This window comes from Ornithodoros turicata, chromosome 6 (genome assembly GCF_037126465.1).
Source record: "Ornithodoros turicata isolate Travis chromosome 6, ASM3712646v1, whole genome shotgun sequence".
Lineage (NCBI taxonomy): Eukaryota > Metazoa > Arthropoda > Arachnida > Ixodida > Argasidae > Ornithodoros > Ornithodoros turicata.
The window spans coordinates 44,307,060-44,333,422 of NC_088206.1; the positions used below are offsets into that span (position 1 = coordinate 44,307,060).

The following is a 26,363-nucleotide window of genomic DNA, read 5'->3' on the forward strand; positions in this document are numbered from 1 at the left end:
CTTTCGAATTTGGGGCATCACTATCTCGATTTGAACTCCGCGTACATAGTGACGAAAGTCTGCATCGTACGTGACGATGGTTCGCTACCGGAAACACAGGCTGGCGATCGGACGACCTACGGCGAGGTCTACCCCGTCAACGCGTTCGCCAGCTCGCTTTTCAAGAACGTAGCCGTCTTCTTGAATCAGACCATGATTACGAATAATGATTTGTATAGCTATAGAAGCTACTTGGATATTTTGCTTCACGCCAGCACCACGGAGCAAAATACGGTGCATAAAGCAGGTCTGTACACGCAAGAAGAAGCGCGTCAATTGGAAAACAACCTTCGCGCTCGTGGACCGACCGAACGATACAACCTCACACGTGGCGGCAAGACCATCGACCTGGTTTCCAAGATCAACTCGGACATTTTCCTGCAGCCTAAGCTACTCATATCGGGAGTGGAAATTAGGCTTGTTTTTTATCAAGGCTCCGACGCGTTCCGCATTATGAAGACCGATCTGGAGCAGCACACGCATAAAGTGGAAATCATGAGTGCCACCTTGTACATAAAGAAAATCACCGTGTCTCCCAGCCTATTCCTCGGACACGAAACGGAATTGCAGCAGCGCAAGGCTCTCTACACACTGGCCGGAAGTGAATCGCGTATTCGTTCGCTACCAGTTGGCAACCTGGATGCATGCCTGGAAGATTTATTTCCAGAGAAGATACCGTCTAAGGTGGTGGTCGCATTCGTGCCCACCCTAGCCTACCAGGGAGCATTTAATCGGGACCCGTACCGATTCGTGAACTGCGACATTGAGTCGGCGACGCTCACCGTGAACGGGACGCAGCGAATAGACGCGTTCGACTTCAACAATAACCTGAACCACCGAAGCTACTTCAACTTCCTGGAGCAGGTGTGTGAGAAGCACGTCTCCTACGAATACAACCACTACGTTGGAAACAAGTTCCTACTGTACTACGACCTGGATCCCGATCAATCCTCCGTCCACCTGTCACCGATCAGGCGTGGAAACGTTCGTCTGCAACTCAAGTTCCGACGTGCCTTGGCCGAACCCACGACCGTATTGATACTGTCCGAGAGTGTGCGAATTATATCCATCGATAAGAACAGGAACGTCACACTGGATTAGCGATGTTCGAGCAAGATATCGAGAGACTCCTGACGTACAACGATTACACTTCGGCACTCTTCCGTGGTGTATACGGTCGAGACGACCGTCTGCCCGCGCTGGATAGACCGGGTATAATCGTGGTGAACACCGATCGGCGACAGCAGGCTGGGGAGCACTGGATTCTGTACGCGAAAATGAAGGATGACCTCATCTACTTTGATTCCTTCGGATTGCCACCCATCGAACCTGAGTTGAAACGCCTCATCGTCGACGAATATAATGATGTCTGTACTCAAAGCCTGTATTCTCCAATGTGTGGTGTGTACTGTTGTATCGTGGCGAGATTGTTGGCAAAAGGGAAATCACTGAAGAGCATTGTATCCCTGTTTTCCGATAATCTCGCCGCTAATGACCTAAAATCAATAAAGCTGCTAGGAAAGTTGTTTGTCGCTTAAAAATGCGTGAGTAAAGATGCGTGAGTAAAGTTTACTCGCGTGAGTAAAGATGATGTCGGGCGACGGACTCTTTTACCATCCCTGAATCTCTCCTTCTTCTCTAGTTTCAGATCTGGTAATTCTCGCATTTCTTGCAAATCTTCATCTGTGAGTCGCTTAAAACGACTGGGTAGGTACACCTTTACGCGTTTATCGTTGTCCATCAGGAGTTCCACGTACACGGACTCCCCGTACATAGTATCCACTTTGCGCAAGTCCAACACGTCGAGCTTTTCGTTGTTCGGAACAGTGCTCATTTTCTGAATGTCCCCATCACCGGTTTCTTTAGTTTATCCAGCTTCTCGAAAATAGATGACGTATCTCTCAGTGCAAGTTTCTATGCACGCCAAATGAATTGAAAATGAGGACAACTATTACCTAACTTTCCTCATCTTGAAGACAATAGTGAAACATACCTTTCTCGTTGTGCGCTTCACCGGGAGTCAACCGACGGAAGTAGCTTCACAGACCTCAAATGAGTTGTATATATATGGCAACTTTTATATAAAGCACCCCTGGAGGAGCGCAAGGGTGGTGCGATTCTGTTTACACAATCATGCAGGAACAGCATGTGATTTATGATGCGCGCGCGCGCGCGCGAAGGACATTTGGAGCTTCTTGGAAACCAAAGTGCATAAGCGAACCCTTTGTTTTTGGTTACAGAAAGCTTGCTGATATAAAACAGATGGCCCAACTTGTTGAGACATGCAGCGCCGCGGCCGAGGCTCCATGACCTCACTTCTTGACAAACATGATTTACGACCTCCAAAGCATGGCAGTCCACGAGCTTTGATATAAAACAGATGGCCCCAATGTGTTGGAATGGCCGATGAAGCTCCGTGACCTCATTTCTCCTCCGTGACCTCATTTCTCGGAACACATGATTTACGGCTGCCAAAGCATGGGAATATGCGAGCTTTGATATAAAACACATGGCCCCAACGTGTTGACACGTGCACCACGACCGCGGAGGCCCCTTGACCTCATTTCTGTGAGACGCAGCTGTTACGGTTTACTCATGACATTCATCTTAACTTGGACAATAGGATACCGACAGACGCTGTTTTTATAGATTTTTCGAAAGCTTTCGATAAGGTCCCGCATTCACGTTTACTCCACAAGCTATCTCGACTAAACATTGACAAAGCAGTTTCAGAATGGATTCGGCATTTTCTTCACTCACGGGTTCAGTACACAATTGCAAATAACACCTGTTCAAGCATTTCACCAGTAACATCCGGAGTACCGCAGGGATCCGTGCTTGGTCCGTTGCTCTTTCTGATCTACATCAACGACTTACCAAACTACGTCAAGTCCAATATATGCCTGTATGCTGATGACTGTGTCATATACAGGGTGTCCCAGAAAACGTGTCATTTAATTATAATAAAAAAAGCTACGCCACCTAGAATCATGCGGTCAACAGCATTTGTTCTTATTAGGTTTTTGCCACTCCCTAATGTGAATGTCATGTACTCCAAGTTTAATTATGTAAATATTTGCGAACTGAACTCGGAAATTTGCCAAGTAAAGGTCACATTTTTACCCCACCAATATGAAGAGCGTGCCGAATTCACTCAAATTCATGATAATTGACAGTGATATTCACGAGCTGTCCCATCGGAAAAAATAGCCGAATATCATGCTTTTTGGGGCACCGGACCATAACGCGCGATGACTTTTTGAGCGCAATCGCTCTCAGTGCGACGAAAGGAGGTTCCGAAGCCAGCCCACAGAGTGATAGTAGAAAAAGTAACAGTTCCTAAAACTGGGAGAGGGAAAGCATTATCCCATCGAAAGTCGGACGTGATAAGCCGTGCCTGTTTTATCTCTTTCTGCGATGTCGGGGAGGGCTGGGTTTCCAACCTCCTTTCGTCGGACTGACAAAGATTGCGCTGAAAAATTCATTCAAATTCATCGTGCGCTATTCTGTGGGACCTCCGTAGAGCATGATGTTCGGCTATTTTTCCGGTGGGATAGCTCCTGAATATCCCTGTCAATTATCATTAATTTGACTAAATTAGACACGCTCTTCACATTGGTGGGGTAAAAAAGTGACCTTTACTAGGCAAATTTCCGACTTAAGGTCGCAAAAATTTACATAATTAAACTTACGTTACACGACATTCACATGAGGAGGTGGCAAAAACCCAGTAAGAACAAATGCCATTGACCGCATGACCCTAGGTGGTGCAGTTTTTTTTATTATAATTCAATGACACGTTTTCTGGGACACCCTGTATAGAACCATACATAATGAACATGATCGAGCCATATTACAAAACGACTTACATTCTTTTCATCGGTGGTGTTCCGACTGGCTAATGGAAGCTAACTACTCGAAATGTAAGTCGATGACTTTCACTCGGTCATGCCAACCTTCTAACTTGAATTACGTTTTGGGAACATCAGTACTAACGCAGGTAAATAACTATAAATACCTTGGACTTCACCTAACACCAGACCTATCATGGCGCACACACATCCGTGCTATCTCATCCAGTGCAAACAAATCCCTTGGCTACCTCAGGCGAAACATCCGTATGGCTTCACCACTTGTTAAAAAGCTTGCATACACAACAATAGTGAGACCCAAGCTCGAATACGCATCTGTAATATGGCACCCCTGGCAGGAAACACTAAGTACTGAATTGGAGTCTATTCAAAACCGCGCCATCAGGTTTATAATGAACAACTATAACCCGCACAGCAGTATCACAGATATGAGGCATACCCTCGAATTACCCACACTGAAACAAAGACGTATACATGGCAGCATAACATTCCTTCATAAACTTTTCCACAGCCCTCTTGACATAAAACACGACATGATATTGAAACCCTTCCGGTCTTCATCACGCATTAACAACCTGAAAAAAATCTGTCCAATTCATGCTTCTACAACCTCGTTCCAAAACTCTTTTTTACCACAAACTATTGACCTCTGGAATAACCTGCCGAACAGCATAGTGACGATCACAGATAACACACGCTTTCAACAGTCTCTGACAGAACACCTGAAAGATTAACACTGAACTGACTTGTTAGATGTTTTCATTATCACTAGACTTACCTTGATAGTTGCAAAGTACGCTGTACATTAATGAGATGTATCATCATTGTAGTCATTTTTTCTTTTTTTTTCTTTTTTGTAATTTGTTATTGTTATTATTATTGTTATTGTTATTATTATAACTTGTAACATTGTAATTAGCATTACTGTGTTTTGCTTTGCCTATGTCCCTTTTGTAATGCCCTCAGGCCTTTAAGGGTTAAATAAATGAAATGAAATGAAATTTCTTGGAACACATGATTTACGACTACCAAAGCATGGGAGTACCCGAGCTTTGATATAGAACAGATGGCCCCAACGTGTTCTGACGTGCAGAGTGGCTGATGAAGCTCCGTGACCTCATTTCTCGGAGAACGTGATTTACGACCTTCAAAGCATGGGAGTACACGAGCTTTGATATAAAACAGATGGCCCCAACGTATTTTGACATGCAGCATGGCTGATGAAGCTCCGTGACCTCATTTCTCGGAACACATGATTTACGACCACCAAAGCATGGAAGTATGCAAGCTTTGATATAAAACAGATGGCCCCAACGTGTTCTGACATGCAGCATGGCTGCTGGTTTATAAGCCGCGCGATCGCCTCAGGGGGGAACAGTCTGCTTTCACTCGCTTCAAAAGTAAGTTATTCGCCTCACTTGTTACACGTTTCTTACGGATCCGTTTATTTTCAGTGCCTCGGTGTGTGTTATGCTTTTTTGATCGTCACGATATCGAGGATGAATCGGACGACGATTCTCCGGACGGCGCACCTCCTACACTGTCTGCTCACGTGATGCGATCGCACCCCGACGTCGACGTCTTTCCTGCCCTTCTTCCAGACTGACAGTGCATTGAGAGGTGTCGTTAAAAGGTACGTGCTATTGGCATCTGTTCACGATCAGGGAGTAGAGGATTTGCGACAATATTTAATGAGTCACTTTCACGATATGGTCGCTATATTGAGAGCGCAAAGAATACCCTTTAGGTTTTGCATTTGTTCAGATGTTTTAATGGTAAAGGAAACTCGTGGGGAGATAATCGCGCACATTGCCCACTTTATGGCGTTTGCTCACGAAGTCCACAGCGACGGAGCCATCGCGAATACCCTGATGGATGTGATTCAGGAGCCCACGGGACGCGTAGAAAATTATCAGCGGGAAGGGAGCGGGTTCGTGTCCACCGACGTCCAAAACGTTCAAATGTGCAGTTCCACCCTGAAAACGAAAAAATTCGGATGCAATGGGGCACTTCCCGATCATTTGGCTAAGCGCAGGAACGTGCTAAGAAATATTCATTTACCGGCACGCAAGGAGGGTGAGTGTTTCAAATACAACACGCTCGCCCTCCTGCATCCACAGTGTTGGAATACATGGTCAAAAAAATATGAAAATTACGCAGCGGAGTACTGGTGGCCTTGTCGCTTCTCCGTTTCCTACTCTGACCTGGACGAATTCGAAGACAAAAACATGATATCCGTGTACGTATACGAGTACGTCGATCAGGGAGTGCACGTGCCGCGACCTCCAAAACTCGAGTATGAAAAGAAAATTCACTTATTGCCTATAGACCAGCATTTTTTTGGAATCAAGTCCCTCGAGCGGTTACTGATTAGGAAAGACAAGCGTTTCGTCTGCGAGCGTTGCACGCGCTCTTTTAGCAAGGAAGAGAGCATGGCGAAACATCGTCGCCTGTGCGCGGACGTAAACGAAATCATATTGGAATTTTGCGAACCAGGCAAAAACTTTGTAGAGTTTACTAACATACAGTACAAGCAGCAGTACAACTACGTCGTCGCGTTGGACACGGAGAGCGTACTCGCGCCCAGTGGTGTTGGCATGCAGCGTCACGTCACCTCGAGCTTCTGTGCCGTGCTCGTACGCACCCACGACTCGAAGGTGATGTGCATCAGGATGCACCACGGTGAAGATTCTGCGAGGCAGTGCGTCAGAGCTTTGATGGAAATGCGGGACGAGATTATCGCCCTGAACGCTTGCCCTGCGGAAATGGTGCTGAATGATGAGCAACGAGCATGGCACAGAGCTGCCACCCACTGCGCGTACAGCGGGCGGGAGTTCGCGCAAGATCTACCCCGTGTCCGGCAACACGACCATTCCAAGCGTTGTACTGCCGGCGAGACAAATTACATCGCGACGCTGTGCAACCCCTGTAACGTGGCGTGCACGACGCGGGAAAAACTGCCCATCATGGTGCACAATCTGGCCTATGATTTGACCGGACTACTGCAGGAATTTCACCTTCTCGGGTGGAAGCGAGCTCCCTTCACCGTGGCCAGTTCCATGGAAAAACTCCGATCGTTCGAAATTGGCACCTTCCTATTCAGAGGTACCATGCAGTACCTAAATTCGTCGCTGGGAGAGCTTGTGGAAACCGTCAAATCCATGGGGGGCGCAGAGGCGTTCCAATGCCTGAAGCAGGTATTTGGAGACGACTACAAAATTTTGCTTCGTAAAGGTGTATTCCCGTACAGCCACGTTAGCTCGTTCGCGGTCTACGACGAATTGGCTCTGCCGGCAAAATCCGCCTTCCGAAACGATCTGACGGGGGAGGATATAAGCGATGAAGACTATCAGTACGCGCTGCACGTATTTGAACGTTTTGGTTGCTCGAATCTGAGGGATTATAATGCATTGTACCTGAAAACGGATGCCCTGTTACATGCTGACATAATGCAGCACTTCCGACGCCTGCGCTATGACGCACGCGGTTTGGAATTGCTTCATTCCGTTTCTCTGGCATCCTATTCGTGGCAATGCGCTCTAAATTACACGCGGGCAAAATTGGAGCTGATCATCGACGAGACATGTACCGGACCATCGAATCGGGTGTTAGAGGCGGACTCTGTCAGGCGAGCAGGCGTCATTTACGGGCTAACAACCCGCTGTGCAGTGGCTACAATCCCGATAAAGAGGAGGTGTACATATCGTACGTAGATTGCAACAATCTTTACGGATTCAGTATGATAAAGCACCTCCCCGTCGACGATTTCGAATGGGTCGAGGATTTTAGCTCCGTGGATTTTATGCGTCATCCCACAGATTCGGATGTGGGATACGTGTACGTGTGCGATTTGGAGTATCCAAAATCTATCCACGCGCTGACGCGGTACTTCCCCCTGGCTCCTGAGAAGGCGGTCGTCCCAAAGGAATGGCTCTCACCATTCCAGCGAGGGCTCCTCGAAGAGTTAATGTATCAGCCGGCGAACAGCAAAAAGCTGCTGCTCACGTGCAAGGACAAGGTCGAGTATGTTGTTCATTACGCGCTGCTCGCTCTCTATTGTAGACCGGGCATGCGGGTGACAAAAATTCACCAAATTCTAAAATTTCGTCAGGCACCATTCCTGCGTCCCTACATCGAGGACAATGTTGCCAGACGCGTCGCATCGAGCACGACGTTCGAGAAAAATTTCTATAAAATCTCAAATAATGCAGTCTTCGGGCGTACGCTACTAAATAAATTTAATATGCGGGACATTCGAGTAGCCTTCGATGAGGAGACGGCGAGTCGCCTCGGGAGTCGGGCGGAATGTGTACGAATGGAAATTTTGTCCCCCGATTGCGTCATGTACGAAATGCGCAAAAGAAAAGTGTGATGCGATTTCCCCCTGCAGATTGGCTTCACGATTTTAGAACTGAGTAAGTTAACCATGTACTCGTTCTACTATGAAACCCTGTTGAGTAAGCTCACTTGTCCGGTGATTACGTGCTACTTTGACATGGATTCTCTGATCCTCGGCCTATTCTGCAAGGACTACGAAGATCAGTTACGCGCGATCGCCGACGACCATTTAGATTTGTCTTCCTTCGATCGTGATCATCCACTGTACAGACTTGGCGCGTTCAAAAGTGAAACGGGTAGCGTACCCATTGAGGAAGTAATATGCTTGAAAGCCAAAATGTATTCCATCAAATTAGCCGGGGAAAAACAAATTGCAAGAGCTAAAGGGGTCAAAAAAAACATTGTGCGCAAACACCTGCTCCATGATACGTACCGCGATACCCTATTCAAGCACGCTAGCGTATCGCACGAACAGGTGTCAATAGTGGGAAAGAAACAGTGCATGTACACCATCAGAAATGTGAAAAGAAGTCTGATGGCGTACGACGACAAACGATACTTCTACAATGACGTAGACTCCACCCGTATGGAAGCTGCGAATATGGTAAGCTCGAGTGGATGACGTAGATAGCGAGATTTCACCTGGCGTTCTTTCCCCCCGCCGCACAGATAATGCAGTGGATGAGTAGGAGTAGCATCATTTGACCTGCGTCACTGGAAGGATGTGGCAACTCGTTCTCTTCTCGCTCGTCTCGTGCGCGCTGGCGCTGGACGCTGGCAACTGTACTGCGAGCATCAAGCTGGAGAAGGATAAGCACACTACGCGCACGAATGCCCTGGCGACATCTTGGCCATCAGAGAGTGGCACGTGGTACCTATGCGATCCGGTATTAACCTGAATGGGAACGCTACTGGATCGCTGCGTACGTGCTTTCACTCGCTGCACGTGAGCGACAGCTACGAAGATATCCAGTGCACGCGGAAGTGCCAGCTCATGGAGGACGAAATTTTTCTCAGCCGCTGTCCCGGAGACGTCTACATGATCCGTCACTTCCGTGGAACCACGCCCAGCATCAAAGGAATCAATCTCTCCAAGAGCGCCATGCTTTTTCTCAAACATGTACTCAATAAACGTTGAAAGGTATTTTTTCCCTGTCTGTCTGAGATAAAGCTGCAGCAGGGTCGCTGCCGAGCGCGCCATCTGACGGGCGCTAACGAAGGCTATGTTCAGCGGACTTAGTCAGCCAATCAGTGGGCTTAGAATGGGGCCAATCGGTAGGCTTAAATTGGGGACGGCCAATCAGAGGGCTTAGAAAGTCTAGAAAATGTGGAGAGTGATCAGTAGGCTTCGAATGGACCAATCAGCGGAGCCAGTTAATTAGCATAAAGGGGCGGAGCTGTGCTCAGCGATACGCATGCACCAATCAACGTGAAGTGGGCAGAGACGAGTAATTAGCATAAAGGGGCGGAGCTACAGTCAACCAATCATGATCAGTAGGCTTAGCACGGGCCATTCAGCGTGAACTGGGCGGAGCCAAGCCAACTAATTAGCATGAAGGAGCGGAGCTACGGTCAGCCAATCAAAGATCAGTAGGCTTAGCATGGGCCAATCAACGTGAAGTGGGCGGAGCTAATCGCGGCCAATCAGATGGCTTTGGATTTGGCTTGTGTTGGATTAGAACTGAATTATGGCTTAGAATTGGATTGGAATTGGATTGGAATTGGATTAGAGAAAACTCTTGGCTATAGAACTCCTTTCTATACTACTAGTGTGAAGTATTCCGGTCTTTGCGTTGCAGGATCTCGAAAACCTTCCGTACTTGCCGTGTCACGTCGAGACTGGGAGGTACCCAGGTTCGAATCCCGGTGCCGGCTGAGAAATGCATTTAATCCGAAAAAGTCACTCCCTGCTTCAATGCAGAAGCTGGAATACGATATTTATGTAGGGTTTATATTATGCATGCATAGCCCTACAGTGAACATTTACGCAAAACCCCTCTTTCGAGCCTTGTTCTTCGCGAGTTGGTTAATCAATCCGTCATAGTCTAGAGATATAATAACCTTGCTTTCGGTTGACTACAAACTCAGAAGCCCTGACATCTCTAATGGTTGAGCGCAGGATATTCTTGATCGATCAGTTTCATGGTGCTGAAGCTTCTTTCAGCATCAGCGACAGTAACTGGTGTGGTCAGAAAGTAGAAGCCTGACGCAAATGCAAGGATTCTGATAGGCTCCTCCTCTATCTCCTCCTAGGCTCTCCTGGAGGCTTTCTTGTATGTGTACGTTAAAACTTGTTTGGCGTCTCTTTGTTTGGCGTTTTCTCTTTTTCTCAATGACACAAAACGATATTCCAGTATAAGTTCATTGGCATCAATGTCTACCATTTTTACTTAATTTTTTTGCTGCGACTCTCCAGTTCAAGTTCTCATTCACACTGCTCCAAGCTGTTAGCGTTTTACAGAAATCCAAACAACTTTTTACCACGAGTTGGTCGACGAAACAGAAGATATGGCCTGATCAGTGAGAATAAGAAAGAACTGCGATTTGAATTTGTCGTTCTGCAGAAAGACTACTGTTACTTTGTTTTTGTCACTTTTAGGAGAAGGTAGCAGACATTGCAGAATTGCTTCCTGATCTTGTCGCGTTGTCTGTACTCAAGCAAAATAAAGAGAGGAACAGACAGAACAGACGCGATTTGTACAAGCGGTACAGCAAATGAAACCGCTTTTATGTTCCTCATTAAATGGCGTGCAGCATTTATTGTTCCAATGTATGTGTGTGTGTGTGTGTCATTAATGATGTTAAATTAAAGATTAATGTTAATTAAAAAAGCATGTCTTCCAATTTCGAACAACTTAGGAGGGCGAATGATAGCACTTGATTGGCTATGATCCGGTTCACCAGATGTCCAGAACGACGCTCCTGTATTTTTGGGCGCACGGAACCGCGCGGGACCATTTTTTCCGCCACGCAACCAGAGACCAATCTTCGGTCTCGAAGATGACTGGCTTGGTTCTTTGGAGGATTGGCTTTCAACTCATTTCTGTTTGCCCACCGTTTCAGGCATTCAAGATCAACGTTACTTCGTCTTATAAGTAGAACTCGGAAATTTGCGTGCTAAAACAACGAAAATAGACAGGTATTTAGGCCCTCAAAAACACCTAAATAGGCAAGAACATGCAAAAACAGACACGTTGTAACGCATGCCAAAACTACTTCTAATGTACGCTTCACGCCGCAGACTACTGTGGAATTGTAGCGAATGCTACAGAACCATTCGATGACGCCAGTGGCTGCCAGTAAAGCCTCCTACCTGCGCCGCTAGTTCAAGCTCACTGTGTGTTATCGTTGATCCTGTAACATATACTCAGTTTAATTTTATTTCAGTTTATTTCTTCAGTTTATTTTTACTGCTCGTTTTCTCTTATGTTTACTCGTTTCCTTTAGCATATGTAGCTTTAGCCGCTATGGACTAGACCAGTGTTTCCCAATGTGTGGTCCGCGGACCCCTGGAAGTCCGCGAGAGTGTCCGTGGGGGTCCGCGACCGTCTCTCACATTTCAGTGAGGATTTTCGTCCCCACAAACACGCGCTCGTACATGCTGCCCGATTTCCAAACACCCAAAATTGCTACAAGCATGCTTCAACGGCTAGCTTCTAATTTCTGATAGAACAGTCCTGCAATGCACGTTTGTCCGCGTCATACACATACAAACAAGAAGAAGAAACCAGTCCGGAATCGTTTCTGAAGCTGTATCGAAAGCACGCAGCAGCTGACGAGGTTGCTGGTTATGCACTGGCTAGCATGGGAAATACAGCGCGTCATATCGTTTTGCTTCGATTTCGAACTGACTGAGAGTGTTCCTGTGTTCAGCGCATTTTATATTTGGCAGCCAGCGGACCTCTTGCAGCGATGGTGGCACTACAGATGATACCTCGCACTGAACGCGGCGTTGGAAGTCAACTTCGCTTCTGTCTGGACAGTCACTTGACCATGTTTATGCTTGCACAAATGTAATTTCGTTCCTTGTTATACCCTGTCACGCATATTAAACGCGGTCTGCAATGCAGTGTACACAGCGCGTATCCCGGTATATTTGTGTGTGTGGGGGGGGGGGGGGGGGGGAGGGGGGTCCGTGAATTGGTTCTCATCGCTTCCCGGGGTCCGTCACCGCCAAAAGTTTGGGAAACGCTGGAGTAGACGGCGTTCCATGTTGGTTATATTATCCGTCCATCAGTCATATTTTCTCTTAGACGTTTTGTCAGTCACACTCTACCTCAGGTAGGCGAATTTAACCACTGTGGTGGTGATGAAAGGTCTCGCCGTTGTCGACCTCACAGAGGTGGGCAAAGTCACGACTGACGGCCTGGGGGAATGTGCATCCTGGTCCGATTTCTAAAGGAACTGTGCCGACATATGTCTGAAAGCGTCTGAGGAAAACCCAGGAAAAACCCCAGACAGCACAGCCGGCACCGGGATTCGAACCCGGGTACCTCCCAGTCTCGACGTTACACGGCAAGTACGTTAAGCCACGCGAGGTGTGACGTCGCTCATGATCACAGTTGTCTCGCGACGTAAGTCCACCAATTAGGAACATGCTGCATGCGCATGACAATAGAAGAGTGACGGCGGACGTGTTTGTCACGTTCAAACGGTTGTGCCTCATATGCACCAAATGCTCATAACCTCCAAACGCTCAAAACCTCCAAACGCTCATATGCACTGAAAAAAATTTGGTGGTTTTGAGCGTTTGGTGAAAATGAGCAGGAGGGGAGAAGCTGCTAATAAGCACTAAACGTCCAGAACATCCGAATGCTCATATGCACCGAAAGGCGGGCGACCACAAAGGCCGGGTCTTCCTCTCCCGCATTTGGAACAAGGTCATTGGGTGAGAAAGGTGGAATGAATGGCGATTACAAAGGCCGCTTAATGTGTCAGTTTGAAGTTTATGTAACAGCTTGGTCCTGCTTGTATGTAGCCAGAACGAATAGGCCTTCTCGTTTATGGATTTCAATTTGAGCTTTATTTTCATAGACATGGAGGCAGCCTAGGACAAAAGACTTGATTCTAGCTCGAAAGACACTCGGCTCCCAGGGCTGTAGCAACAAAGAGCGTGGTCCCCTCCTAACATATGTCCGGGTTCACTTACAATGCAGAAGCTGGAATACGATATTTATATAGGGTTTATATTATGTATACATAGGCCTGCAGTGAGCATTTGCGCAAAACCCTTCTTTCGAGCCTTGTTCTTCGCAAGTTGGTTAATCAATGCGTCATAGTCTGGAGATATGATAATCATGTTTTCGGTTGACTACGAACTCAGAAAGCCTAGCTGACATGTCTTACGGTTGAGCGCAGGATATTCTTGATCGGTCAGTTTCATTGTGCTGAGGCTTCTTTCAGCATCAGCGACAGTAGCTGGTGTGGTCAGAAAATAGAATCCTGACGCAAATGCAAGGATTCAGATATATCTCCTGGAGGCTTTCTTGTATGTGTACGTTAAAAATTGTTTGGCGTCTCTTTGTTTGGCGTCCTCTCTTTTTCTCAACGACACAAAACGATATTCCATTATAAGTTCGCTGGCATCGATGGGTACTGCGATTCTCCAGTTCAAGTTCCCATTGACACTGCCCCAAGTTGTTAGCGTTTTACAGAAATCCAAACAACTTTTACCACTCCACGAGTTGGTCGACAAAACAGAAGATATCGCCTGATCAGTGAGAATAAGAAAGAACTGAGATTTGAATTTTCGTTCTGCAGAAAGACGACTCTTACTTTTTTTTTCACATTTAGGAGAAGTTAGCAGACATTGTAGAACTGTTTCCTGATCTTGTCGCGTTGTCTGTACTCCGCAAAATAAAGAGAGGAACAGAAAGAACAGACGCAATTTGTACAATACAAGCGGTCAGGGATGGGCAGAAATACATTTTTTGAGTATTTAAATATAAACACAAAATACTTTGTTCATGGCGATTTTAATATTAGAAATTTCTCGAAGACTGCTTCTTTTAGGCATCTTCTGTTCGGCCGCAGCATCAGATTCGCAAAGGAGAACAGCATCTCCACAGGTGCCGATGAACAAATGCTTGTATTAAATTTGACGAAGATGCTTCGTAGAACAATGTAATCGGGTAGTCACGACCGTTGTCCGCAACAACAGTGAAAAACTCGCCATCTAAAATGGTTTGTCGCATGCGCATGCTAGCGCAAACGCGGCATAATTGAGCCCCAAACTCGCCCTTTCCCGAAAGGTCAAATGCAAGGCAACTTTAAGATATGAGTCAGTATATTCTGTATTTAAGAGTATTTATAAAATATTTACAAGAATAAATACCCAAAAATTGGTATTTAAATATGATTATAAATACATTTTTCAAGTCTCTATTTAAATACAAAATATAAATACATGTATATTTAAATACTGCTCATCCCTGCAAGCGGTGCAGCAAATGGAACCGCTTTTATGTTCCTCATTAAATGGCGTGCAGCATTTATTGTTCATTAAGATTAATGTTAATTGAAAAAAGCATGTCTTCCAATTTCGAACAAATGAGGAGTGCCAATGATAGCACTTGATTGGCTATGATCCGGTTTATCAGATGTCCACAACGACGCTCCTGTATTGTTGGGCGCACGGAACCGCGCGGGACAATTTCTTCCGCCACGCAACCAGGGACCACTTTTTACGAGACGAACTTTTCCGGGACTATTTTTTTTCCGGAACTCCATCCAACATGCTCTACACATTCTCGCGCCTATAGTTATTCTCTCTTCGGTCTGGAAGATGACTGGCCGGGTTCTTTGGATGATTGGTTTTCAACTCATTTCTGTTTGCCCACCGTTTTAGGCATTCAAGAACAACATTACTTCCTCTTATAAGTAGAACTCGAAAATTTACGTGCCAAAACCATGAAAATAGACAGGTATCTACACCCAAAAAAAACACCTAAATATGAAAGAACATGCAAACAGACACGTTGCAGCACATGCCAAAACTACTTCTAATGTACGCTTCACGACGCAGACTTTATACTGTGGAACTGTAGCGAATGCTACAGAACCATTCGATGACGCCAGTGCCTGACTGCGACTCTGTGCAGCGTCAATCCTCCTTCCTGCACCGCTAGTTCAAGCTCACTGGGTGTTATCGTTGCACCTCTAACATATATTCAGTTTACTGTTATTTCTTCAGTTTATTTTTACTACTCGTTTTCTCTTAATGTTTACTCGTTTATGTAGCTTAAGGCGCCATGGAGTAGACGGCGTTCCATGTTGATATCCGTTCATCGGCCACATTTTCTCTTGGACGTTTTGTCAACCACACTCTACCTCAGGTAGGCAAATTTAATTCACTGTGGTGACGATGAAAGGTCTCGCCGTTGTTGGCCTCACAGAGGTGGGCAACGTCACGACTCACGGCCTGGGGAAATGTGCATCCTGGTCGACTTCTAAATCAACTGTGCCGACATATGATTTGGTCGAAAGCCATTTCATCGAAGATCGAAACGGCAGCGGTTGTTTCATCGATTTTTTATTGGTTCACTTGGAGTGTTGAACGCCGAAGTTCTAAATGCCGTTATCCTAAGCAACATTTAACTGCGTGTAACCCGTTTGCTCGTAAACACATTCCTCATGCTAACCCACTTTGTCAAATAATAATTCATTTCAAGTATTAAACATTCTTGGCAAATAAATAAAAAATAAATTAATGACATTTTTCGATTATTTATTCCTGTTGAATGTGGATAAATTTTAACAATGTATAATTTGTTTCTGACAATCAACTGACCATTGTATAGGAGAAAGAACAGTTTTAGTTTATTTACTTTTCGCCTATGTGCAGGTGAATCTAAATTTAGTTCTTGCAACAGACATGTAAACGAAGAAGTCCTTCGAAACCTAGACAAGATAAGCAGGGCAGCAGATCTTTGTACTTTCTCTATTTTTTCGGATAGCGTGCATGTGTAGTGACCCGGAATGCAGATGCATACACTAAACGAGGTTGAACTAAGGTTTTATATGCTGTTAATCTAATATATTTCGTTGTGCCATGGCGAATTTTCATTCTTAGCATCCACAGACTTCGCGTGGCTTTCGCGCACATATGGCTATCCCGTTTCAGACCGTTCCCTTTAAATACTGTATGTCACCAGCAATGAGAAAGGTGCTCAGAAGTAACACAGACTATGGGCTGCTCCCAACCTTTCCCAACCTTTTGGGGCAACTTTCTTCAACATGTGTCCGACTGGTTCGTAAATTACAAACGTCTGCAAGTAACCAGTGGTCTCCCTGCAAAAAAAGAAAAGAAAAAGAAATAATAATAAAAATGAAAAAAGCAGAGTACCCTGATTGCCTGCTCCGTATGCTCGAGTCAAAAGTTACAGAAAAAGAGGTGCGGATGACACAGTGCTTGCAGTTTTGAACTCCCTTCGAACAAACGTCTTACGAACAAACGGCGTCGATCAACCTGTTTTCGATCAAACGGTTTTCGACCAAGCGGCGTTAGATCAAACGCCTTCGATCAAACGTCATTTGAGCAAACGGCGTTCGACCAAATGGGCGGACACTACGGCGTTCAAACACCCATTGACTCACGATAGATAAAAATAAACTTCCATAAAAATTCGTTCTGACTACATACAAGCAGAACCAAGCTGTTACATAAACTTCAAACTGACACATTAAGCGGCCTTGGTAGTCGCCATTCATTCCACCGTTCTCACCCTATGACCTTGTTCCAAATGCGGGAGAGGAAGACCCGGCGTTTGTGGTCGCCCGCCTTTCGGTGCATATGAGCATTCGGATGTTTTGGACGTTTGGTGTTTATGAGCAACTTCTCCCCTCCTGCTCATTTCTACCAAACGCTCAAAACCACCAACTTTTTTTCGGTGCATATGAGCGTTTGGAGGTTTTGAGCGTTTGGAGGTTATGAGCATTTGGTGCTTATGAGCTACTATACCCGTTCAAACACCGGTAGTAGCTCATAAGCACCAAATGCTCATAACCTCCAAACCTCCAAACGCTCATATGCACCGAAAAAGGAGGAGGAGGGAGGAGGAGGAGTGTCGTTGGGAGGAACCCGAGAGGTCTGCCTGCCTGATTAGGCGGCATGTTTCTCGGGAAGGGAAAGGTGGTGGAGAGGAGGAGAGGAAAGGGTGAAGTGGAAGACCGAGCGGAATCCGCTCGGGGGGTGGATAGCTGCGTGCATGGGCCGACTTCAGGGGAACTGTGCCGGCATACGCCTATTACACATCTGAGGGAAACCCAGGAAAAACCCCAGACGGCACAGCCGGCCCGCGGATTCGAACCGCGGACCTCCCAGTCTCCAAGCGCACGCGTTACCGCTGCGCCACTGCACCGAAAAAAAGTTGGTGGTTTTGAGCATTTGGCGGAAATGAGCAGGAGGGGAGACGCTGCTCATAAGCACCAAACGTCCAGAACATCCGAATGCTCATATGCACCGAAAGGCGGGAGACCACAAAGGCCGGGTCTTCCTCTCCCGCATTTAGAACAAGGTCATAGGGTGAGAACGGTGGAATGAATGGCGACTACCAAGGCCGCTTAATGTGTCAGTTTGAAGTTTATGTAACAGCTTGGTCCTGCTTGTATGTAGTCAGAAAGAATTTTTATGGAAGTTTATTTTTATCTATCGTGAGTCAATGGGTGTTTGAACGCCGTAGTGTCCGCCCATCTGGTCGAACGCCGTTTGGTCAAATAACGTTTGATCGAAGGCGTTTGATCAAACGCAGCTTAGTCGGAAACCGTTTGATCGAAAGCCGGTTGATCGACGCCGTTTCTTCGAAAGACGTTTGTTCGAAGGGAGTTCAAAACTGCATGCACTGTGTCATCCGCACCTGTTTTTCTGTAACTTTTGACTCGAGCACAACGAAATATATTAAATTAACAGCATATAAAACCTTAGTTCAACCTCGTTTAGTGTATGCATCTGCATTCTGGGTCACTACACATGCACGCTATCCGAAAAAATAGAGAAAGTACAAAGATCTGCTGCCCCTGCTTATCTTGTCTAGGTTTCGAAGGACTTCTTCGTTTACATGTCTGTTGCAAGAACTAAATTTAGATTCACCTGCACATAGGCGAAAAGTAAATAAACTAAAACTGTTCTTTCTCCTATACAATGGTCAGTTGATTGTCAGAAACAAATTATACATTGTTAAAATTTATCCACATTCAACAGGAATAAATAATCGAAAAATGTCATTAATTTATTTTTTATTTATTTGCCAAGAATGTTTAATACTTGAAATGAATTATTATTTGACAAAGTGGGTTAGCATGAGGAATGTGTTTACGAGCAAACGGGTTACACGCAGTTAAATGTTGCTTAGGATAACGGCATTTAGAACTTCGGCGTTCAACACTCCAAGTGAACCAATAAAAAATCGATCAAACGACAGCTGCCGTTTCGATCTTCGATGAAATGTCTTTCGACCAAATCATATGTCGGCACAGTTCCTATAGAAGTCGACCAGGATGCACATTCCCCCAGGCCGTCAGTCGTGACGTTGCCACCTCTGTGAGGCCAACAACGGCGAGACCTTTCATCGTCCGCACCACAGTGAATTAAATTCGCCTACCTGAGGTAGGGTGTGGTTGACAAAACGTGCAAGAGAAAATGTGGCCGATTAACGAATATCAGCATGGAACGCCGTCTACTCCATAGCGCCTTAAGCTACATAAACGAGTAAACACAAGAGAAAACGAGTAGTAAAAATAAACTGAAGAAATAACATTAAACTGAATATATGTTAGAGATTCAACGATAACACCCAGTGAGCTTGAACTAGCGGTGCAGGAAGGAGGATTGACGCTGCACAGCGTCGCAGTCAGGCTCTGGCGTCATCGAATGGGTCTGTAGCATTCGCTACAGTTCCACAGTATAAAGTCTGCGTCGTGAAGCGTACATTAGAAGTAGTTTTGGCATGTGCTACAACGTGTCTGTTTTTGCATGTTTTTGCCTGTTTAGGTATTTTTTTAGGTCTATATGTCTGTTTTCATAGTTTTGGCACGTAAATTTCCGGTTTCTACTTATAAGAGGAAGTAATGTTGTTCTTGAATGCCTAAAACGGTGGGCAAACAGAAGTGATTTGAAAACCAATCATCCAAAGAACCAAGCCAGTCATCTTCCAGACCGAAGGTAGAATAACTATAGGAGTGAGAATGTGTAGAGCATGTTGGATGGAGTTTCGGAAAAAAATAGTCCCAGAAAAGTTCGTCCCAGAAGAATTGGTCCCTGGTTGCGTGGCGGAAGAAATGGTCCCGCGCGGTTCCGTGCGCCCAAAAATACAAGAGCGTCGTTGTGGACATCTGATAAACCGAATCATAGCCAATCATTCGCACTGCTCATTTGTTCGAAATTGGAAGACATGCTTTTTTCAATTAACATTAATCTTAATGAACAATAAATGCTGCACGCCATTTAATGAGGAACATAAAAGCGGTTCCATTTGCTGCACCGCTTGTATTGTACAAATTGCCGTCTGTGCTTTCTTTTCCTCTCTTTATTTTGCGGAGTACAGACAACGCGACAAGATCATGAAGCAGTTCTGCAATGTCTGCTACCTTCTCCTAAAAGTGAAAAATAAATAAATAAATAAATAAAAAGGAAGAGTCGTCTTTCTGCAGAACGAAAATTCAAATCTTAGTTCTTTCTTATTCTCACTGCTCAGGCCATATCTTCTATTTTGTCAACCAACTCGTGGAGTGGTAAAAGTTCTTGGGATTTCTGTAAAACGCTAACAACTTGGGGCAGTGTCAATGGGAACTTGAACTGGAGAATCGCAGCAAAAATTTTGAAGTAAAAATGGTAGACATCGATGCCACCGAACTTATATTGGAATATCCTTTTGTGTCATTTAGAAAAAGAGAGGACGCCAAACAATTTTTAACGTACACGTACAAGAAAGCCTCCAGGAGATATATCTGAATCCTGGCATTTGCGTCAGCATTCTATTTTCTGACCACACCAGCCACTGTCGCTGATGCTGAAAGAAGTCTCAGCCAGTTATTTCCCCAGAAATTCATCCCTGGGGGGGGGGGGGGTGCCGAGCTTTCAAGGGGGGGAGGTATGCTTGGTGAAGGTTCCACTTACGGAATTTTTCTTAGACACGGAAAGAATCCTGGCACAATGGTGACATATCTGCACAACTTTCCCGTTTTATTTGTACATGTTATTACGTTAGAACACAGTACATTAGAATACAGATTCATTATGAACGGCATTTCAACATTAAGATGCATAATCACACGAGTGACAAACAAAAAAGCACCTTTGTCTCACTAGCACCTTTGTCTCACGAAGCTCAATGAATACCTAGCAAACAACGGTGAAATCCTTAGACGAAAAAAACAGAATACTCGCTTGATTGAGTTGGGCGCAAATGGTTTTTGATGATCCACATTGAGTTTGCGTGCCCTCACGCATTTTTGCTCGTGTATGCGCGGAATATATGCATTGAACAGTCACTTTCAAATGATTTTGGACAAATGCATAGTACGATCATCTGCATGACTGTGGTCCTACAGCCCAAGTTTGACAGTACAGGATGTAATTCGCTGCGCCGGACTCACTACCAGAACGTGTTGGTGGCCGAGCTGGTGGTTGGTGGTGGGGTCACCTGATAAATTTCAGGGGGGGGGGGGGTGTTGCAAAAATGAAGGGAGGGTGTACACCCCTGGGGGTGTAGGGAAATCCCTGGTCTCAGCACAATGAAACTGACCGATCAAGAATATCCTGCGCTCAATTAACCATAAGAGATGTCAGGCTTTCTGAGTTCGTAGTCAACCGAAAACATGATCATCATATCTCTGGACTATGACGCATTGATTAACCAACTTGCGAAGAACAAGGCTCGAAAGAAGGGTTTTGCGCAAATGTTCACTGCAGGCCTATGTATGCATAATATAAACCCTATATAAATATCGTATTCCAGCTTCTGCACTGTAAGTGAACCCGGACATATGTTCGGAGGGGACCACGCTCTTTGTTGCTACAGCCCTGGGAGCCGAGTGTCTTTCCAGCTAGAATCAAGTCTTTTGTCCTAGGCTGCCTCCAGAAAGGCTGCCTAAAGAAATCCATAAACGAGAAGGCGCTATTCGTTCTGGCTACATACAAGCTGGACCAAGCTGTTACATAAACTTCAAACTGACACATTAAGCGACCTTGGTAATCGCCATTCATTCCACCTTTCTCACCATATGACCTCGTTCCAAATGCGGGAGCCGACCTTTGTGGTCTCCTGCCCTTCGGTGCATATGAGTTTTTATGTTTTGGACGTTTGGTGCTTATGAGCAGCTTTCCCCCTCCTGCTCATTTCCACCAAACGCTCAAAACCACCAACTTTTTTTCGGTGCATATGGGGGGGAGGGGGGGGGGAGGAGGAGTGTCGTTGGGAGGAACCTGAGAGGGTCTGCTCTCTGCGAGAGGTCTGCCTGCCTGATTAGGCGGCATGTTTCTCGGTAAGGGAAAGGTGGTGGAGAGGAGGGGAGGAAAGGGTGAAATGGAAGACCGAACGGAATCCGCTCGGGGGGAGGATAGCTGCGTCCATGGGCCGACTTCAGGGGAACTGTGCCGGCATACGCCTATTACACATCTGAGGGAAACCCAGGAAAAACCCCAGCCGGCCCGCGGATTCGAACCGCGGACCTCCCAGTCTCCAAGCGCACGCGTTACCGCTGCGCCACCGGAGCTGGTCGGTGCATATGGGCGTTTGGAGGTTTTGGGCGTTTGGAGGTTTTGAGCGTTTGGAGGTTATGAGCATTTGGTGCATATGAGTTACTACGGTCCGCCAACGCCCTTGACTCTTGCCTTTGTGAAGGGATAATAGGCTCGTGGGGTAGCCCAAGTCCGGAGGGCTATTTTGGGAGTACGGATTTTCTAGGGAACCTGTTTAGAGAACGATAAAAGAGATAGGGCGCAGACTAACTGGTGCATGATGATGAAGGAACGCATAACCGACTAGCGAGCTAGTTGCGCATCTTCGGCAATGCAGAAACTGTGAGCCCATCTTCAGCGAAACCGTGGTTGTGTCTAGGGAAAGGGATAAGTGGAAAAGACTTTTGGGGGGGGGGAAAGAGACGGTGGCGATAACGCAACGTGGGAACAGTGTAAGTAGGCCATCCTTTATCCCTCTCCCTCCCCTCCGGGAGTTGTTAGGTATTTAGGAGGCTTGGTGTTATTAAATCATTACTGTGTCTGAGAACTCTTGTGCTTGTCTTCGTGTCCCGTGTCTCTCGGTTATTCGTTCCTTCATCTGTTTAGAGAAAGCAGAGTTCCTGCTGGCTGCTAACCGACAAGATAAGGATGGTGGCGTAGCGGCAGTAGCAGCTAATGCAGTAGCGGCTGATTCGACGTGATGGGGAAGGGAAATGGTGGGACCACAGGGTGACACAAAACCCGCCATTGTTGTAACTACCCTCAAGTGGGTGCTTTTGGCAAAACTGCCATCTTGTCCTGGTCGCACGTCATAGAAAACGTCATTTTGAGGTCATGTGACTTTGTTTACATGTCGTTTTGTCGTTTACCGACATATTTTCACCGTCTTAACACCAAGGGATGGCCGTATTTTGCCAGCGTAAACTATGCGGTGCTTCTACCGCAACATGGTAGCCCATTGCACCTTAGTTTAAAGGGACTCTGACCAGAAACTGTGGGAGCTCTTTCGTACTTGTAGTCGATAAAGCACCCAACAACGACTCTCCATGCGAAAATTCACGCATTAAAACCCTACGGTTTCTCTAAACTCGAATTTTAAACATTCGACTTCATCCGAGTGCAGCACGCCTAGCGTCAAACCGAGAAAACATACGTTTATATAGAATATCCACCCCGGCCTACCATCAAGATGACGTCAACACGGGGGCCACTCGCAACACCCACAATTGGCTCAAACGCGTCACGTGGTCACGCAATATCTGTCAATTCCCTTCGTGAAATGGCATTTCTACGTTAATATGTTTTTGTTACAGAGCCTCAAGAAGAAAAATATACCCTGCATTTATCACCTGCAACAGTTTCTACGATTTTCTTTTCAATCTGTACACGGCGTTCGATAAATGCTTCCGTATCCGGTCAGCTGTAATGGATGCCGTATTCCGAGCTCTCTAACTGCGAACTTGTGTGACTCCCGGTTCATCCTCTTTGTTCGGGTCATTGGGTTGGTGTTGGAGTTGGTCACCATATTCTGAACGTTTCACCTATCGTTGCGGTGTACTGTTCTTGATCTGCTGCGAAGCGACGAACCGCAACGGCAGTCACTCGCCTCAGCGAACTTCTGTCTGCTGCATCTCAAAGGAGCATGGGGACCTGATGATACCTTCAACTAAAAAAACCAAGTGTGCTCTCGTGTGGTCCTGACGGAAAAGTAGTATCAACAAGGTTAGCACATTTATTTTTCAGTTCCAAGTCTACGTACTGAAAACCATGCAGGTGCAGTCGATCATTCTCGTAGCTGTTGTGTAACGCGTATGCTTTCTTACATATCCCACAGAACCCTCCACTTTTTCGACCAAGTTATCGTTATGAGATCCTTCTGATGGCTTCTTACTAGGCTATGCCGCTCCGAAGCATTGAGATGACGAAGCGTCGTGGTAGCTGCACCTCTGCATTCGAAAGATGAATCAGTCATTCCACACTGTGCTTACTGGCTTTGTATAGAGTCTGGCAAATCCGACAGACTTGGACTGCCTTTTTCAAGAAAGTTTGAAATGTAAGTATGTGTATATTGGTTTCACATTATGCTACAGCGTATCAGCGTACATTATTATTCAACACGTAGTGTGGCAAACTCGACATCAGTCACACAAAGCCAACAATTGCCTTTTCTTCAATTGCTTATTTTTATCATATCATGTTTTTGTCGATATCTCAATTTACCAACCAACAAAGTATATTATTTTAGTATAATCATCTGATATTTAACAAGTCACAGTTTTACCATGGTTTTGGCACACTATAGCCCGAGTTGCTTATGCGTCATTAAATTGAATCATCGTCATCTTCAACTGCCATTATTCAATTGAAGTGCCAGGTGGATATAATGATATGGCAAGATATTTTTTTTTGCTGTCATCCTGGAATTGCTAATTTCAGAAGAGTAGTCACCGTGAAGTTTGTTTTCGTTTTCAGAAACATTAAGAGGACTAAAACCAAACACTTTTTCTTTCAGAGCATCCCTTATGCACCTGCATTTCAATTCCAATCTGTATTACAAGAATGACAGACCACTCAACAGAGATGAACATCTGAAAGTGAAAGAGGTGGAATGAAGATACGTTAATCTGTGTCAAAGGTTCTTAGTATGTGTGCGAGTCGAGGACATAGGTCTCAAGCTTATTCCTGTCTCCAGAAGAGGTGACAACTATGCTCCTTCTATCTATTAACCAGCTCCACTTTTTAGGGTTCCCTGTAAACTAATGGAGCACATCATGTACTACCACGTTGTCAACCAAGTTGACTCTGTCAATTTCTTTTTTTAAATTCCAGCATGGCTTTAGAAAAGGGTATTCAGGCAAAACTAACGTAGTGGAATTCGTTCACAGCATTTCAAACTGTCTTGATTTCTGGGTCCATGTAGATGTAGTATTCTTTTTATTTTGTAAGGGCTTTTGACACTGTGCTCTACGCTCGCGTGTTGGCCAAAGTAGCCTAATTAAAATTTGATCCTGCTACCTGGATATGCAATTTCTCAACTAACCGTAACTGTGGCGACAACTCGTGAGGAGAACCTATCATATCGCCACCATGCAGCATTTGTTATATTACAATCGCTTCACATTTTAATCTAGTCAAAAGCAAGGCCTTTTGGTGATCGGTCTTGTATAATTACGTGCCCCTCCGTTATGTAACACCACACTGGGTTCTTCAACCTATGAGAGAGAAATAAATATATTGCCAAGTAAATTGTCTACAAGGCTCGTTATTCCATTTCGCCACACTACCACAAGCAATTGTTAGAGTAGTGGCCCAGGGTATGAAGCTCGCCACTAATCATTCAAACAAAGTTCATAATGTAAAATGCTTTACTCAGAACACTGGCTTAACACAACAATTAAGAATAAAGAGAGTAAACGTTTCATTGCCTATCCAGGTGGCATCATCCCTCCAACAGAGAACAATCAAAAACAACATCAAAGGAGTCAAATCGGTGGTCCGCATTCCTTTCATCCAATGTATTTCATACGCTATTTGGAGGGCACTGTGCCCATCAGGCATTTTGACTGTGCATATCAAGTTGAGTGCATAGAATCTGATACAACCTACATTGGCGAGATAGACAAAAGACGTGGGACAAGACTAAAAGAGCCAGGGCTACTAATGCTTAGCTTAACTAAACAGGACCGAATCAGTCTACCACTGCTGTCCTAAGGGACATATATTTTGATGGTGCAGTAACCTTTGCTCATGACTAGTGATGGGACCCTAGAAAGTTCTTAGAATCCTGCTTTATCAGGCGTGATGCTTCAGCCTGTAATACATACCGTGGCCCCCTATCGGATGTGTAAGATTCCCTCTTAGATAGGCTGATGTGCTCATCTTTGGCCTCTGTTGTACTGATGATGCCACCCGGATAGGCGACAAAACGTTTACGCTTGTTTTTATTCGTTGTGTTGAGCGGTGTTTGCAGTAAAGGACGCTACATTATGAGGTTGTCACCCGGCTTCTGAAATATATTTTCAAATAAAGTTGTTGTTTTACAAAGCTCAATACATTGCAGAAATCATTCTTGTTGCCTATTGTTTTGGGGGTGCCATTCTTGCAGTCACATGAAGCACTGAAGGGCCAATTTAAAAAGTAAAGGCAGTCTGATTTATGTTCTTGCCGACATGGCACAGCATATGTACGAGGTAGCTCCATTTCAGAAGCCTGAGAACACTCAAAGCAATTAGTGTGCTAGCATCAGATATGGTGCACAGCATTACATATTTGCTTTTGCGAGGGCAACTAAGAAGGGTGGATAGAAAGGCAGTTACGACCTGTTTCCACAAAAGACACTCAGATTCATTAGCAATTTCCTCCAAGAGAGCCAAGGCTTTTTCTAGATTACTAGAACATGGGTACCTGGTTATAAATAACAAGAATTCATCTACCAGAAG

At 45.4% G+C, this 26,363-nt stretch overlaps 2 long non-coding RNA genes across 2 annotated transcripts in view; both read left to right on the plus strand.

Moving 5' to 3' along the window:
- Nucleotides 1-26,363, plus strand: part of LOC135396590 (uncharacterized) — a 356,249-nt gene that overhangs the window by 259,259 nt on the left and 70,627 nt on the right. The window lies entirely within an intron of this gene.
- LOC135397941 (uncharacterized) lies at nt 23,363-25,974 on the plus strand. Its single transcript, XR_010423899.1, has 3 exons — nt 23,363-23,646; nt 23,759-23,977; nt 24,437-25,974. It is a non-coding gene; the product is annotated as an uncharacterized LOC135397941 (long non-coding RNA).